The 14,631-nt window shown below is 43.0% G+C and overlaps 1 long non-coding RNA gene across 1 annotated transcript in view; it reads right to left on the reverse strand.

The window, feature by feature from the left end:
• Positions 1-402: 402 nt before the first annotated feature.
• The window catches only part of LOC109283325 (uncharacterized), a 65,291-nt gene continuing 51,062 nt past the window's right edge, over positions 403-14,631 (reverse strand). Inside the window, exon 3 of the long non-coding RNA XR_009459938.1 lies at positions 403-2,701. This is a non-coding gene — a long non-coding RNA (uncharacterized LOC109283325). The remainder of the gene's footprint in view (positions 2,702-14,631) is intronic.

The raw sequence follows: 14,631 nt of genomic DNA on the forward strand, positions 1-14,631 counted from the left end.
TGATGCTTAGAAAACTGTCTCAGATGAAGGTCAGCCAAGGGCAATAAACATTTGGATTAAGTTTCATGTGCAAATTGCCATTGTGATTTATCCTGTTAAAATAATATCTGGAAGATCCCTGAATAGCCCTGAGAGCTGTGCTTTTTAAACATGTACAGCAAATGACAAAATCTGTAATCTGTTCATTTGATTTGGTGCGATTTAGGACTACTTTAAAGCCAGAGGGTAACCTGGAAGATGAATCAGTTTGTTGGGGAGGCTGGTGGCAGCAAACTGGTCTCATTGATATTGATTTTGGATCCTTGGTGATGATCCTTGGGTTTTTCGTTTCCTTTGGAAAAACACGGAAACATGTGGATTTTCCCTTTAAAGGAAAAAAAAAAAACCCCATGGATTATTTTTTCCTTTGAAGCAGGAAACCACAGGTTTCCCCTTTTGCAAACAGCTCTCCACAGGCTGGCAGAGTTCCAGCCTGCAATTTACTGCTTGCAAAAAGGACACAAAACCCTAAGCCCTGTCAGGACGGAAAGGAGATGCGGGCAGGGGCAGGGGCAGGGGCAGGACCTGAGAATCTGAGGCCAGCCAGGGCTGGCTTAGATTTACTTTTCCTCCTGAAGCTTTTGGGGTAAGTCAGACCTGAGGGACTGGGATTTGGTGGGGCTGGGTCCTGGGGGTGTGGGGCAGCTTGGGGTCCCCTTTGGCAGGACTGGGGAAGGCAGGGAGCTGTGGGTTAGGAATGAGGGGCACCTGCAAGGCTGGAGGGTGTGTGGGTTGGGTGCTAATCATGCTGTGAGGGTGGGGGGGAAGGGGGCTTCAGGGAGAACCAGGAGGGTGGGCAGGGATCAGGCAGGGGAGTGAGGATGATACTGCCAGGGCTGAGGGGGAGAGGATGTAGGGAGAACCAGAAGAGCTGGCAAGAAGCAGGGCATGGATGTGAAGGTGAGCATCTTGGGCAACATAGGGTGGGCAGAAAACTCATGGCTGCAGGGTATTAGCAGGGTTGGTGGGGCTGTGGCTTGGGAGTGAGGGGCAATGGCATGGGCAGGGGCAGGGCACTGGCATGTCAGGACTGCTCAGTACCACAAAGCAGTGGTGCGGGGGACACAGCCACAGTTAAACCCACATCCTGGTGTAGGGGGGCAGCTGCTGCTGGGAGGGAGCAAGTAGGGGGGAGGCAGGGGCTGTAGCTTGGGAGTGAGGAGCACTGGGATATCAGAGCTCCTCCACACTACAAATTAGCTGGTGGGACAGCTACAGTTGGACCTGCATCCTGGTGAGTGAAGGGAGCAGGGGGAGCTCCCATGATAAAAAAACCCAAAGCCAAGTGCCAAATATATATATTAGGGCTTATATCTGTTAGGCCTGTGAAAATTTTTGCCAGCTGTTTCATTTTGACACTGTTTCAACTTGTTTTGAGCTTGAAACAGTAAAATTGAAATGAAACAAAGGACTTCAAAACAGCCTTGAAACAAAATGAGGACAGTTTAAATGTTTCAAAAGTTTTGAAAAGTTTCAAAGCTTAAGATGGACTTGCCTGCAGGGAAACAGAAAGTAAGGAAAGGTAAGGGGAGGATAGGGGAAGGACTGCTCTCATATTGACTGGGTAGCTGGCTAGTGACTGTGATCCTTCCCTGAGGTCCCTTCCAATCCCAGTGCTCTGGGGGAGGGATGGAAAAACAGCATAAAAGGCAGCATTGTTTGAACTGGCCTGCTTTCTGCCTTGGGGTCTGCTAGTTACTGAGCTGCATCTTCCAGGAGCTCAGGAGCATTAGACAATGAAGGCTACTACTAGCATTGATTTGAATGATTTCCTACTTGCTAGCCTACCAAGTGGGGTTCCACAATACCTTTTCTTTCTTCTAGACCCTTTTATTTTATTATTATATAAATTGATTTATTCTTTTCAATTGTATAATTTTTATTGGATGTGATACTATAGAATTTATATAGGAATGCAGATACATTTTTATTTTATTTCTATACATTTATACCTTGTGGCATATTACATACCTTATAGAATTTATATAGGAATGCAGATACATTTATATATTTGTATAAAAAGAAGACACTATGAAACACACCATGAAGCTTGGTTGAAAGGAAGCTGGCAAGCCTTCAGGGAGCGGTGGAAGAGGGGATAGAGGGAAAGGTATAATCCCCCACCTCTCAAACTGAGACACAGTCTCTTTCCTACAAGTACCAGGGATGAGGCTTCCAGAAGCAGCAAGGAGAGGGGAGCAGTGCCAGTTCCACTGCCTGTGCCTAAGACTGCATCCCCTCCAAGAACACTACCCATAACCCCCCCCATCACCATGGCAACAAGCAGCAGCACCAGCATGACAGTCTCCACAACCCCCATTTCACTTCCCATGCTGAGCCTTCTAGTGCCAGAGGAAATTCTGGGGAAGGAAGGGAATAAGCTGAGCTTATGCTCCACACCCCTCAAGTTTCCCCTAGAGCCAGGTCTCCTTCCCCAGAAGGCACTTCAGAGAAGGCTGAGGTAGAGGGTGCGGAGGCAAGCAGCTCAGCTGAGTCTGCTCCTCCTGTTGCTGTGCCTCTACCTGCTGAGGAGGGGGAAATTGCAGCATCCAGGTATGCATCTTCACTCCAGAAATGAACAGGTAGTGTGGTCTGGGATAATTCTGAGCTGGCAGATGGTCCCACATATGTTGTCTGCCTGCACTGCTGAGCCAAAACCAACCTGGGCAAGGGAAAAAAAACAAAACACATAAGCACCACGGGGATGCTGATGCAGGCACCACCCCCTTCCTCCTCCTCAGCCTGGCACCAGTAGGAGCATGCCCGAAGGGAAGTCTCCATCTCACTCCAAAGTTCCCATCCACCCAAAGCAGGGGCAGGCCACCCTGGAAGAGTGGGGGAAAGGTGGACAGAAAGCAGGGTGCATTGCAAGGGTGAGTAAGATCACACAGAGCATTGGGGAGATGCTTGCTTGTTAGTTGAGTGGTCAGGGTTCTGCTGGCTCATGGGACTCATGGCCCCATCCTACCAAGTGCCTGCGTATACCACCTTCAGCAGGATGGTGGCGCCCTCCCTATATAAGGCATGCAGGGAGTACTGGAGGGAGGAGCTGTGCAAGGCAGGTCTGCAGGTGGCCTTACACTTCACCTCAGACATCTGGAGCAGCTGGGGTTGAGATCACGCCTACCTCTCCCTCACAGGTAAAAGTGGAGAAGTAGCTGGGGAGACAGATGTCTGGCAGGTTGTAATGTGCCAGAATTCCACTGTCTATATTGAGCTTCTGTACCTACTACCTAGCAGACTGATGAAGTGAAGTTCTAGGCCCGGCTGTGAAAAGTGATTGTAAATTTCCATTGAGGATCAGACCTGAGAGACTGGAGACTGTGTGTTTGTTTTGTTTTTTTTTTGTGAGGAATGTGCCCCCACAGGTAGTTGGATACTCTTGTCTTTGATAGATTCTGGTGTGCAGTTTGTGGGGGTACTGGAGATTGTTGGCAGGTTTTGTGTTTTGAGCTGTAGGAAGTTGGTTTCCTACATGCCAACTTGAGGTTAGGTTAGTAAGGTTCAGTGCTTGTTTGAATTTACAGACCACTTTTCACAGCTGGGCCTATGAACTTCACTTCATCAGCCTCTAGGTACAGAAAGTCATGGACTCGATATAGACATTGGAGTTATGACATAATACAACCTGCCGGACACCTGACTCCCCGGGTACCTCTCCACTTTTACCTGTGCTGCTACATCCTCCTGCCCCCAACCCCAGCCTGTCCCTCACCTCCTGACACCTCCATTTCCATTTTCACTGACTGGCTTTCTTTCCTGCATTGCAGGCTAGCCTCTTGCTTCTTTACTATTCTTTCCATCCAGGAACAACACACACACACAGACACACCATCAGCAGGTGTTTTCTCAGCCTGACAAAGGGTTTTTCAACCCAAAAGGTTGCAAAAGATATATTTCTAGAACTATTCAGTTGGTCTGCTAAAACATACCAGATTAGATTGACCCAAGGGAAAGGACCTTGTCTGGTAGTGCCATGTCCTTAGACCAACACCCCTAGCACATGACTGGAAGGACACAGGGCCCTGGGCACATCTAAGTCCCAGGGCTGGGGTGGCAGTGAGAGTTGTCAGCTGCTGGAGAAGCAGCTTCTGCAGAGAGGCAAGAAAGGCTTGTCACAGTTTGGCTGCCTGAGATGCTGCTGGTGCTACTGTGCTGCTCACTAAGTTATAATTACCTGTTGATATTTAAAGTGGTAGACCAGATTGAGGTTGTAGGGGAGGAGGAGACCTCATTGGGGCACACTACCATGTCATGTAGAGGTCCCAGTGCCAATGAGGGCACACAATATCATACACACACAATCGCACAGTAAGGGCACTCCTTAACAGACATGTTGGAGAAGAAGCTCCTGCAGGAGAGGAAAGAAGGGCTCTGTCACAGTTTGGTTGCCTGAGATGCTGCTGGTGCTACTGTGCTAGAGTTCACTAAGTTATTATTTCATAGATTTCATAGACATTAGGGCTGGAAGGGACCTCGGAAGATCATCGAGTCCAGCCCCCCGCCCAAAGGGCAGGACGTCAGCTGGGGTCATAGGATCCCAGCAAGATAAGCATCCAGTTTCATCTTGAAGGTGTTCAATGAAGGCGCTTGAACAACCTCCGGTGGCAGGCTGTTCCAGACCTTGGGGGCTCGGACAGTAAAGAAATTCTTCCTTATGTCCAGCCTGAAACGATCTTGTAGTAGTTTGTGACCATTCGTCCTCGTCATCCCTTGGGGCGCTCTGGTGAACAATCGTTCCCCTAGATACTGGTGGTCACCCCTGATAAACTTGTAGGTGGCCATCAGATCACCCCTGAGCCTGCGCTTTTCCAGGCTAAAGAGCCCCAGGGCTCTCAGCCTGTCATCGTAAGGTCTGCTTCCCTGACCTCTGATCATGCGCATGGCTCTTCTCTGGACTCTCTCAAGCTTCTCCACATCCTTTTTGAATTGTGGAGCCCAAAACTGGACGCAGTACTCCAGCTGCAGCCTCACTAAGGCCGAGTACAGGGGGAGAATGACGTCCTGGGATTTGCTTGAGAAGCATCTATGGATGCAAGCCAGCGTTTTGGTCGCTTTACTAGCCGCAGCATCGCATTGCAGGCTCATGTTCATCTTGTGGTCAATGATGACCCCCAAGTCTCTTTCTTCCATAGTGCTAACCAACATAGCACTGCCGAGCCTATAAGGATGCTGCGGGTTTTTTTTCCCAAGGTGGAGAACCTTGCATTTATCGGCGTTGAACACCATCAGATTCTCATCCGCCCACTTGCTGAGCCTGTCCAGGTCAGCCTGGATCATCCGCCTGTCTTCTGGTGTGGATGCTTTGCCCCAAAGTTTGGTGTCATCGGCGAACTTGGCCAGTCCGCTTCTGACTCCAGTGTCCACATCATTAATGAAGATGTTGAACAGTATGGGTCCAAGGACAGAGCCCTGGGGGACCCCACTGGTCACAGGACACCACGATGAGTGACTTCCATCAATTACTACCCTCTGGAAGTATTACCTGTTGTCATTTAAAATGGTGGACCGGACTGAGGCTGTATGGGAGGAGGAGACTTATTCGGGCACACTACTGTGTCATGTAGAGGCCCCAGTGAGGGTACGCCTCAACACACACATAGTCACATGTCGCGAGTTTTGCTTGTCAGCAGCCTGAGGTGCAGTTTCCCAGAAACCCCTGCACCTACCTACTTGAAAGCTGGCAGGATCCATGGCCTCAGCAGGGCCTAGCATGCCTGAAGTGTTCACCCCTCTGTGCCTTAACACACACACAGTGTCATCCATGTTATGAGTTTTGCTTGTCAGCAGCTTGACATGCAGTTTCTCAGAAATCTCTACACCTATCTCCTTGAAACTTGGTAGGCTTCATGGCCTCAACAGGGGCTACCGTCTCTACAGTTTTTACTCTGCTGCACTTTAACACGCACACGTGACATGAGTTTTGCTTTCAAGACTTTGAGGTGTAGTTTCCTAGAAATCCCTGCACCTGTCTCCATGGCTTCATGGCCTCAGAAAGGGCTACCATCCCTGGAAGTTTGATCTAAATCAGGCAAGAAATAACAAAGTTAGAGGCAGTTTCATGCTTCTCCATTATAGCCTATGGGTGAAACATCGAAACAGCACTGAAACAGCAAAACAGTTTTGACTAAATGAAATGGAACAGTGGTTTTGAAATTAAATGAAACTCAAAACGAAACACTGTCCCTTTGAAACACTGAAACAGAAGCTGAAATGAAATGGTGCTGTTTCACACAGCCCTAATATATATGTATTAAGATTTATTTTATTATAATGACTGAGACACTGGTAGACTTCCAAATTACTAAATTGCAAATATATCAATTAAACATTGTGTTCAACTGATACCTATATACATATATATATATATATATATATATATATATATATATATATATATATGTGTGTGTGTGTGTGTGTGTGTGTGTGGCATTTCATTTTAATTGCAGAAAAATGTGGATTGGGGATTTTTTAATCAGAGACTTTTGGGGGGGGGTTTAGATAATTTTGGATTTTTAACAGAGAAAAATAACAGCCTCGTGATGATTTTTTAAATCTGCCAAACACATTGGTTATTTGCAAAAAAAATAAAATAAACTAATAGAAAAACTGCTAGGACATAATTACTTCTAGGAATATGTGAAGAAATTGAAATTCTCTCTGCTGAATCCTCTGTCCCAGAATGTGAAACCTGGGTTTATATGGATAATATCAGTCTACAGTGAGTGCTGTTAAAATGTAAGCATTTGCTAAATCACAACACTTACTTTACCACAGTTTCCTGTATTTAAAATGTATATCTTACATGGGTTGATATAGCTGTGCTTTAACCTGTGACACATGCAATGTACCGAGTCTTGTGAACAGGAATGAAGGACAGTATAGTCATTAGCTTTCCATTTAAAAACCAATCATGCTAAAAAACAAAGATGTAGCAACTGCAGTGGAGATTTTTGTTTCCATTTGTGAGATGCTTCTCTATATATCCACCTTCTGAAACAGAGGTTGTGTTGTTCATGAAGCCACTGGGGAGAGCAGAATTCTAACATTTATTTTTTATTTATTTTTATTTAACAGTATTTGTGAAAAAAATATCTAATTAATTGATTCTGGAGCAAACAGAAAAAGAGATCACCCAAAATAGAAATAAACAAACCACTGAAACAAAAGTACTTTATGAGCCTATTAGACAGAAATATAATTTCTGGTATGTATGCTTTAGCAATATCTAGAGAAGGGGGTGAACTTTTGTCAGACATAGGAAGTCAACCCAACTATCCCTTCAGTTTGGTGATAGAATCTTCTAAACACTAAATATGTTTTATTCAGCTAGAGCCTGATCTGAAGGTCTAAATTCAGTTACTTCAGTCAGCTGACTCAGTGGGCTTTGGATCAGGCCTTTAGTTACAGCTGTGTAACAGACAACTGAGTAAAGTTCTCTGTTCTATATTAAACAGGTACTCAAACAAGTTTAATGACATATCTGGCCCTAAAAACTATGAAACAGATTGTTTTCCTGAAATGGTTAAGGTACACCAGAAAGGACTCCTGTAAATTTTCTTCTTTCTGCAAAAATCTGTAAGATACAGACTTTCCAAAGAATGATTTTTCATCTTCCAGTTCAGTTCTCCCCCTTCTTATTTCTTATCTCGGAGCATTAATAGGTGTAATGTAACAGTAATGTGAGACAAATATACTTTAAGCCAAGTCTCATTAAAATAAATGCTATTTCTGAATTCCTTTACTCATTCTCATTTTCTCCTTCAAGGGTACCTGAAAACTGAAGGGAAATACCTTTCAGTTTACTATTTTCATCTCTCTGTGGATACTGTCTGTAAGAAGGCTGTTCTTCTTAATTTGATAATGTGAGTTGTAAAAAAAGTCATACTGAGTTAAGGAAAGAGAAACGTGCTTCCCTTTTATCTGATTCCAACACCAATCAGATTTGAAAATCTTATTAAAATAAAATGGCATCTAACATGTTAGAAGTCAGATATTTACATAATTTTCTAGCATCAGAGAAAAGGCAAAGTATCTCCAGGATGTGCTTTTAATAAGAATGTTTTTTCTACTTCCTCTAAAATGTATAATAGAAAGATTCATTGCACAATGATTTGTGCAAGCATTATAGAATGTGTACATACTCCGGCTGTTCCAAATGTCACATTGAAATTGTTCTTAAATAGAATTTCTTTGGGATCCAGGTTATTTGTGGAGTCCAACAGATTAGAGGCACAGTATGAAATTCATCCTGGAGTTAATTGATCCATAATCTGGGAAAGCAGGTCTTGTTAACTTCTCCTTTAAAGGCTAGCCAGATGCTGGCTTGCCTTCCTTTAATGATATCTTGCACATTTGTATTATATCAGAATCTCAGATTGAACTAACAAGGACATCTTTAGGGAAGTGTTAAGTTTTTAGGCAACAGTGATATCTGATTATTTTCAATTAAGATGATATTAATGTATCAGCACAATTAAAGTCACATGTTAATACACAGACATGGTGACTCAGGATAATGGGATGGGGATGGGGGGTGGGTTCCACCTCTCATAAATACATTCTTTTTCAGATTTGGCAACAGGTTTTCATTTTGTTTTCTATTTTATGATGTGAAGCTTATCTAGTCTCCATCCCCCTCTGTGAAGAGCAGACAAAACTCTCCCGGAGCTCTGACTTACCAGCAGGTCTCCCCAGGCTGTAGTAAGGCCTGCATAGCACTAGATTAGAAAAGAATATACTTCAAACAGCTAAGCATTAATCAGTCAGCATGGCTTCAAGCTCAGTGGTATAGAAACGGAATGCAGTTCAGAAGCTCGCTTACATTAAATGAAATTAAATGAGACAGACTCACTTAATTCTTGCTTTTAAAAAGCTCTTGAAGTGCTGTTTTAAACTAGTTACTTTGTGATGTCACTGAGGAAGGCGCCTAATCTGGCTCATCAGAGAGTGGAAGTGGCAGAGCCCTTGGGATTCTTTCAGAGAATTGTTGGGCTGGGCTTTGAAACAATTTCCTTATATCTTATTCATACCTTTTCAACATAACATATTGTACCATCCATTATCTTTAACTAGAACGGTCAAGTCTACATCTTACGTCAGTGTTAGGGGAATCCCTGTAGGGAATGCAGATGATAGTTTAATTACTCTGTGAAGCAATGCAAGGCCCTTCTTTTTGTGCACAAAGAATACATTTTTCCAATTGAACCATGAAAAATGTTAGCTTGTGATTTTAATATCAATCAGGTAGGTGTTAATGACACTTAGTTTACTTTGAGTCATGGAGAATTTGAAGAAAATAGTGGAGAGAGTTGAGGGAAATGTTCTTTTTTCCATTCAACATTGTCTATCATTCTCATTTATAAGATTTCAAGGGAGGTCCAACAGACTCTAGAACACATTCTGCATACTGTAGAATAAACATCTAAATTACTTTTGAAGCAGAAAGTAAAAAATCCAATCTAAAGTGTAGATAGAATTGCATTTTTGACAATTTTCTTATCATTATAGAAACTATTTCAAAAACAGTTCAGTAACAAGAGCCTGTTTCCTAATGAACTGATTAGCCAATCAGAGCAATCAATTTATGCTAGCGATAGGCCTAGTAGTAAATCCCCAGCTGGGGTTTAAATCCATAGCTACAAATTCAGAAGCATCTGTTCTAATGATTAAACCATTTGCTATGTATATATCTGATACAAGCCCATTAGTTAAAACAATGATAAACTAACTATAGTTTTTTTTCTTCAAGCATAAGATAGAATATACATTTTTTAAAGAGAAAACCTGCTTTATTGACAAATTCCATGTAGATGTATTAAATTTTCTTTGGACTGTGCTATAAAACTGCAGTGAAAAATAATCAGTAGCATTTGGAATTGCAAATCCTGCTCTACCATAGGCAATGATCATCTCTAGAAGTTATTAAAGGTCTACTATATTTTCAGCATCATCTGTTCCTGACTTGGATGTGTGCTGCCATTTATATTTTTATGTATATATTATAAGACATGTGCAACTCCAGACACAAAAGTCAGGATATTTACTTATATTATTGGATATAGGTGGAAATTTTGCCAGAGTTCTGTGTAGACTGCAGGGAAGAAAGACTCCAATTGCACAGGCTTTGAACAAGCGAGTGACTACTAATACTGGATTTTCCACTGTTCAGTATAATTTAATAATAGAAAGGCTTTTCATTGTAAATTTGGAGACATTTTGTGCAATAAGATTAAAAACAGAATCAAGACACTCATGAAATACCATCCATCCCTAAAATCATGCATCCAATAATTGGACAAATTCTTAGAGGAAAGGTGCATCAGTAGCTGTTTAACACGGGGGTTAGCGGGGCAGCCTCTGATTCAGGAATTCCTCAACTTTAAACGGTAGGAGCAGCAAGTGGGAGAAGAACAGGGGAAAAACCCTAGTCATACCCTGTTCACTCTCCCTTTCAGCATCTACTCTCTACTTGTGTGACACAGGACACTGAGCAAGATGGATCTACGGTCTTACCCAATAAATGGCAGCTCTTATGTTCTTATTTAAATGAGGTGTAAAGCGCTGTCTGCTCTAAAAACCAAAATGAGATTGTGGGATTTACTTTTTCTTCTAATTAAGCTCCTTCACTACTTTTTTACCTCAGAGCAAGACAGTCTAGGACAGGCTAGTTCGGATTACCCAGAAAACTCACCCTGTTAGTTTCTCAAGTCTTCTAAAATTTGTAACTGAGTCTAGTTACATTGCCCTGAGATAAGCCCCTGGGCAATCCCCAAACTCTGGGTATGGAGCTGTGGTTTGTTTTCAGGGTTCAGGAAATAACTCTTCCTATGTTAGTCATCAACAGCAGTCAGTCATAAAGTTTTCAGATGAGAAGTAAAAATGTAATCCAGATCTTTGCTGTAAATTAGAATACAGGAAGTTTCAGTGGTAAACGATGGTTGAACCTGGTCATATGTTGGGGTGAAGAGAATCCTGTGTCATGTTTTCTTTTTTAATTGAATTTGTCTTCAAAAATTGAAAGAATTCAACTAGCTCTATAGTTGGTTGGAAAATGGGAACCTGATTCATGGGAAATGTATGAAACTGCTGTTATCAGAATTCTAAAGGACACTGATTTTTTTTTCCAATTTATTTTTGTAAATTTCAAGCCAGATCTATTCCTGTAATAATTTTTAATTATTGGAAGAAACATTGAACACATTTTAACCCTACTATTGACTTGTGTTAAACGTGAACTAATATGAAGTTGTCTGCACTTTTAACTGAAATTTGTTTAAAAATAGAAAAAGGAACATGAACAAAAAAATACATTTACTAACTGTTGAACAGAGGAAGATCTACCAAATAATTTGTTAAATGCTATCCTTACAGCATATTCAGCCTACCTGAAAAAAAATGTAGGCATTTATTTAGAGCAGACACATTTGGATATTATCTAGCCTTTTAAATGTTAATACCCATCACTGTAACAGCGGAGTACAGCATGATACCACTATGAAGCAGGGAGGTAATATTTTTGCAGCTAAGGAACTAAGGCACAGGCAGACCAGGTTTGGGAGAAGTATTTAGTTTCCCAGTGATGCAGATAGGTGCCTCATGGAATCTTCCAAAATATCTAAGTACTTTATGTGCCTATCCTATTGAAATCAATGGCACTTAAGCACCTAACTTGCTTAGGCATGTTTAAAAGTCTCATTAGACATCAATTTCCATCTATAGGCATCCTAAATACTTTTGAAAAATTTGATGTTAAAAGACAAGGCACTTGACCACAGTCACTCATAATATCTGTCACAAACTAAGAAATAAATCCTCATCTCCCATTGCTCAGGCTTTGGCCCTAGCCAGAAGCTAGCAAGATCATCAGCACAACTTCTTTTAGAACTGGCCCCTACTTGTGCAGTAGATGACACTGCTTGAAATGGTCTTTTGAATGGAGCCAGGATATCCTGGGCCTCTAAGCCACAAGCCGAACTGATCAGAAAAATTATTTCCTTCCTCTTTTTAGCCTAGACTGGGAAAATAAGTAAAAGTTTCACATTTTTTTCATGGAATAGAAATTCCAAAATTTTTGACAGAAGTATAAATTTTGAAATGCTTTGTTACTATTTTAAAACTTTTAAAATTGATAGCAAAACAAACTGATAAACCTATAACATATAAAATGTAATGTTTTATGACTTGATAAAGTGTCAAAGATAAATGTGAAAAACTCAGAATGAAGTGAGGTAAGAGGTGAGAAAGAAGCAAAACAAAATACCCTGTTCTGCTTTTGAAATGTAGCAAAACATTTCCATTAAAAGCTGCATCCAAATAAACATTCAAATAGAACAAAATAGCATTTTCAATGGGAAACCACTTAGTTAAAGTTGTTTCAATCAGATCTGCCTTTTTGATAATGAATATTCTGTCACAGTCCTTAAATACTTGGGAAAGGGTACATTTGTTTTATATTTGCTGTGAGAATACATGTATTAAAAGAGACAGAGTTAGATGTGTTAGTCTAAAGTAAAGCAGAAGGCAGGGTGACTTTAGATACTAACTCATTCAGAGTGGCATAAGCTTTCATAGGCAACAGCCTATATCATCAGATGCTATGACACAGCTGTCACCTATGAAAGTCTATGTTTTTCTGAATAAGTTTCTAAAACATTACCTTGCCCAGGCAGACTGAAAAGAAAATGAGGTAAATAAATTACCATATTTACTTGGTACCAAGATGAGGTTTCTTTCCCATTCAACATGGGGCAAATGAAGTCTTGTCTTAGAACTGAAAGTCAGACAATTCCAGCTGAGAGCTCTGGGGAGCATCAGTATGGGGAGGCCAGACAGGCTGGGGTCGGCATCAGTGGTATGCAGATTCCTCCTTCCAATGCATGCTCCCTGTCTGGCTCCCCTCCCCTGTCTTCCTTGCTGTAAGAGGGCTGATTCTAGAAGGAGGAATGTTGGAAGTAGCTAGACTGCATAGCTGTGGTGCCCCCTGCACAGCTGTTTTCCACAGCTTCCAGCTGGAACAGTCTCATTCCTAGCTGATGTAGGTATGATGGGGAGCTTCAGAGCTGCTCTTGACCTGCCTGCAGGGAGCAGCTGTGCCAGGAACCCAGGGCATGCAGATCCCTGCACAGCTCCCCTCTCCTCTCCCTCTGTGGATGGGAGCAGGCTGGAGGGAGGACCCTGCACGCTGCCACAGCTGCTTCCTGATCCTTACTGCAGTGAAAAGTGAGAATGCCAACAGGTTAGGAGGCTGTTTTGAATGAAGAGTAGACTGATAAAAAAGTGTTCTGGATTGTGGGTTAAACAAGAGAACTGTAAAGAGAAAACTGGGGAATAGGTTAATACTTCGAAGGAAACATGACTGGGAAAATGGCTATTTGGAGAAGTATAACTTTGTGGAAGGGAGGCGTTTTGAGAGAGAAATGTGGGACAGTTGATTATAGGCCCTTCCAGTGTGAGGACAAAAGAGGCAGAAGGAGAGGAAAGAGGACAACTATAGAAGTGATTCAAGGGAAGAAGTCAGCAAAATAACTACAACAGACAAGTTATGCAAAGCAAAAGTGTTAAACAGAAAACTCTGAAGGGACAGGGTTTTGTGGTATCCAATGGAAGTCGTACAGAACTGGATAGGGGAAGGAGAAAATTATGTTTCTCTTTCCTTTATTCCTTTCCATTTCTGACCTCCCTTTCTGTCTCCACTCGTTCCTCATCTCTCTCCACTCCTGACCCTACATTAGTGCTCATAGCTCCATCTAACAAACAAGGCCAAATGCTGAGATGAGTACTAATGTGGGAAAGCTTTTCATGGTAAACAGGTGAAGTAACTCTATTCCAGCCAGCATCCTGCACTTTGCTTTGCTTGAGTGCATCCACACATGCAGGTACATATGCTTGCAGCAACTCAAATAGCAGCAGCACAAATTTGTGCCGGAGATTTGTGCCTCAGCACATGTGCCTGAACATGCACTTTGGTGTAGGGGAAAAATGTGCCACTTGGGGCAAACTGACCCTGCCCAGCTCCCTCTGGATTTTCAACCAGAGGGAACTAGAGGCTGGGGCCAACACCTGTGCTGGCCCCAGCAGTATAATAAGCTGTCCTGGTGAGCAACTCAGGGCTACTTGCCCTCAGGAACTTCTGGGGAAGGAGCTTCTGGAGGGGAGTTGGCCACGCCCCACTTCCTGTCCCCGGCGGCTGCTGCTGCTAGCTTGGTCTGAGGAGTTTCTGGGGAGAAGATGGCCATGACCCTTCCTACCTCTGGCTACTACTTCTGCTGTTATTGCTAGCTGTTGCTGGCTTACTCTCAGGAGCTTCTGGGGGAAAGTTGTCTGCACCCCTTCTTGCTTTGGGCTGCTGTTGCTGCTGTAGCCACCCCTCCATGGGAGGGGGGTCCTCTGCTGCACACTGATGCCCCCCACTGAGGGAGGGGCCCGCCACACTGTACCGCACCCCAGCACTGCACCCCAGCTTATGCACTCCTGTTTTAGCCTGCTGCCCAGACCACCACCAAGCCATGGTCAGGGGACAGCCCAGGGAGAGGGCCTGCACTGCCTGTGGGCTCCACCCCCACCATCACTGATGGAACCTAATCGTGCCTT

The sequence above is a fragment of the Alligator mississippiensis genome, chromosome 2 (assembly GCF_030867095.1).
Source record: "Alligator mississippiensis isolate rAllMis1 chromosome 2, rAllMis1, whole genome shotgun sequence".
In the NCBI taxonomy this organism is placed as follows: domain Eukaryota; kingdom Metazoa; phylum Chordata; order Crocodylia; family Alligatoridae; genus Alligator; species Alligator mississippiensis.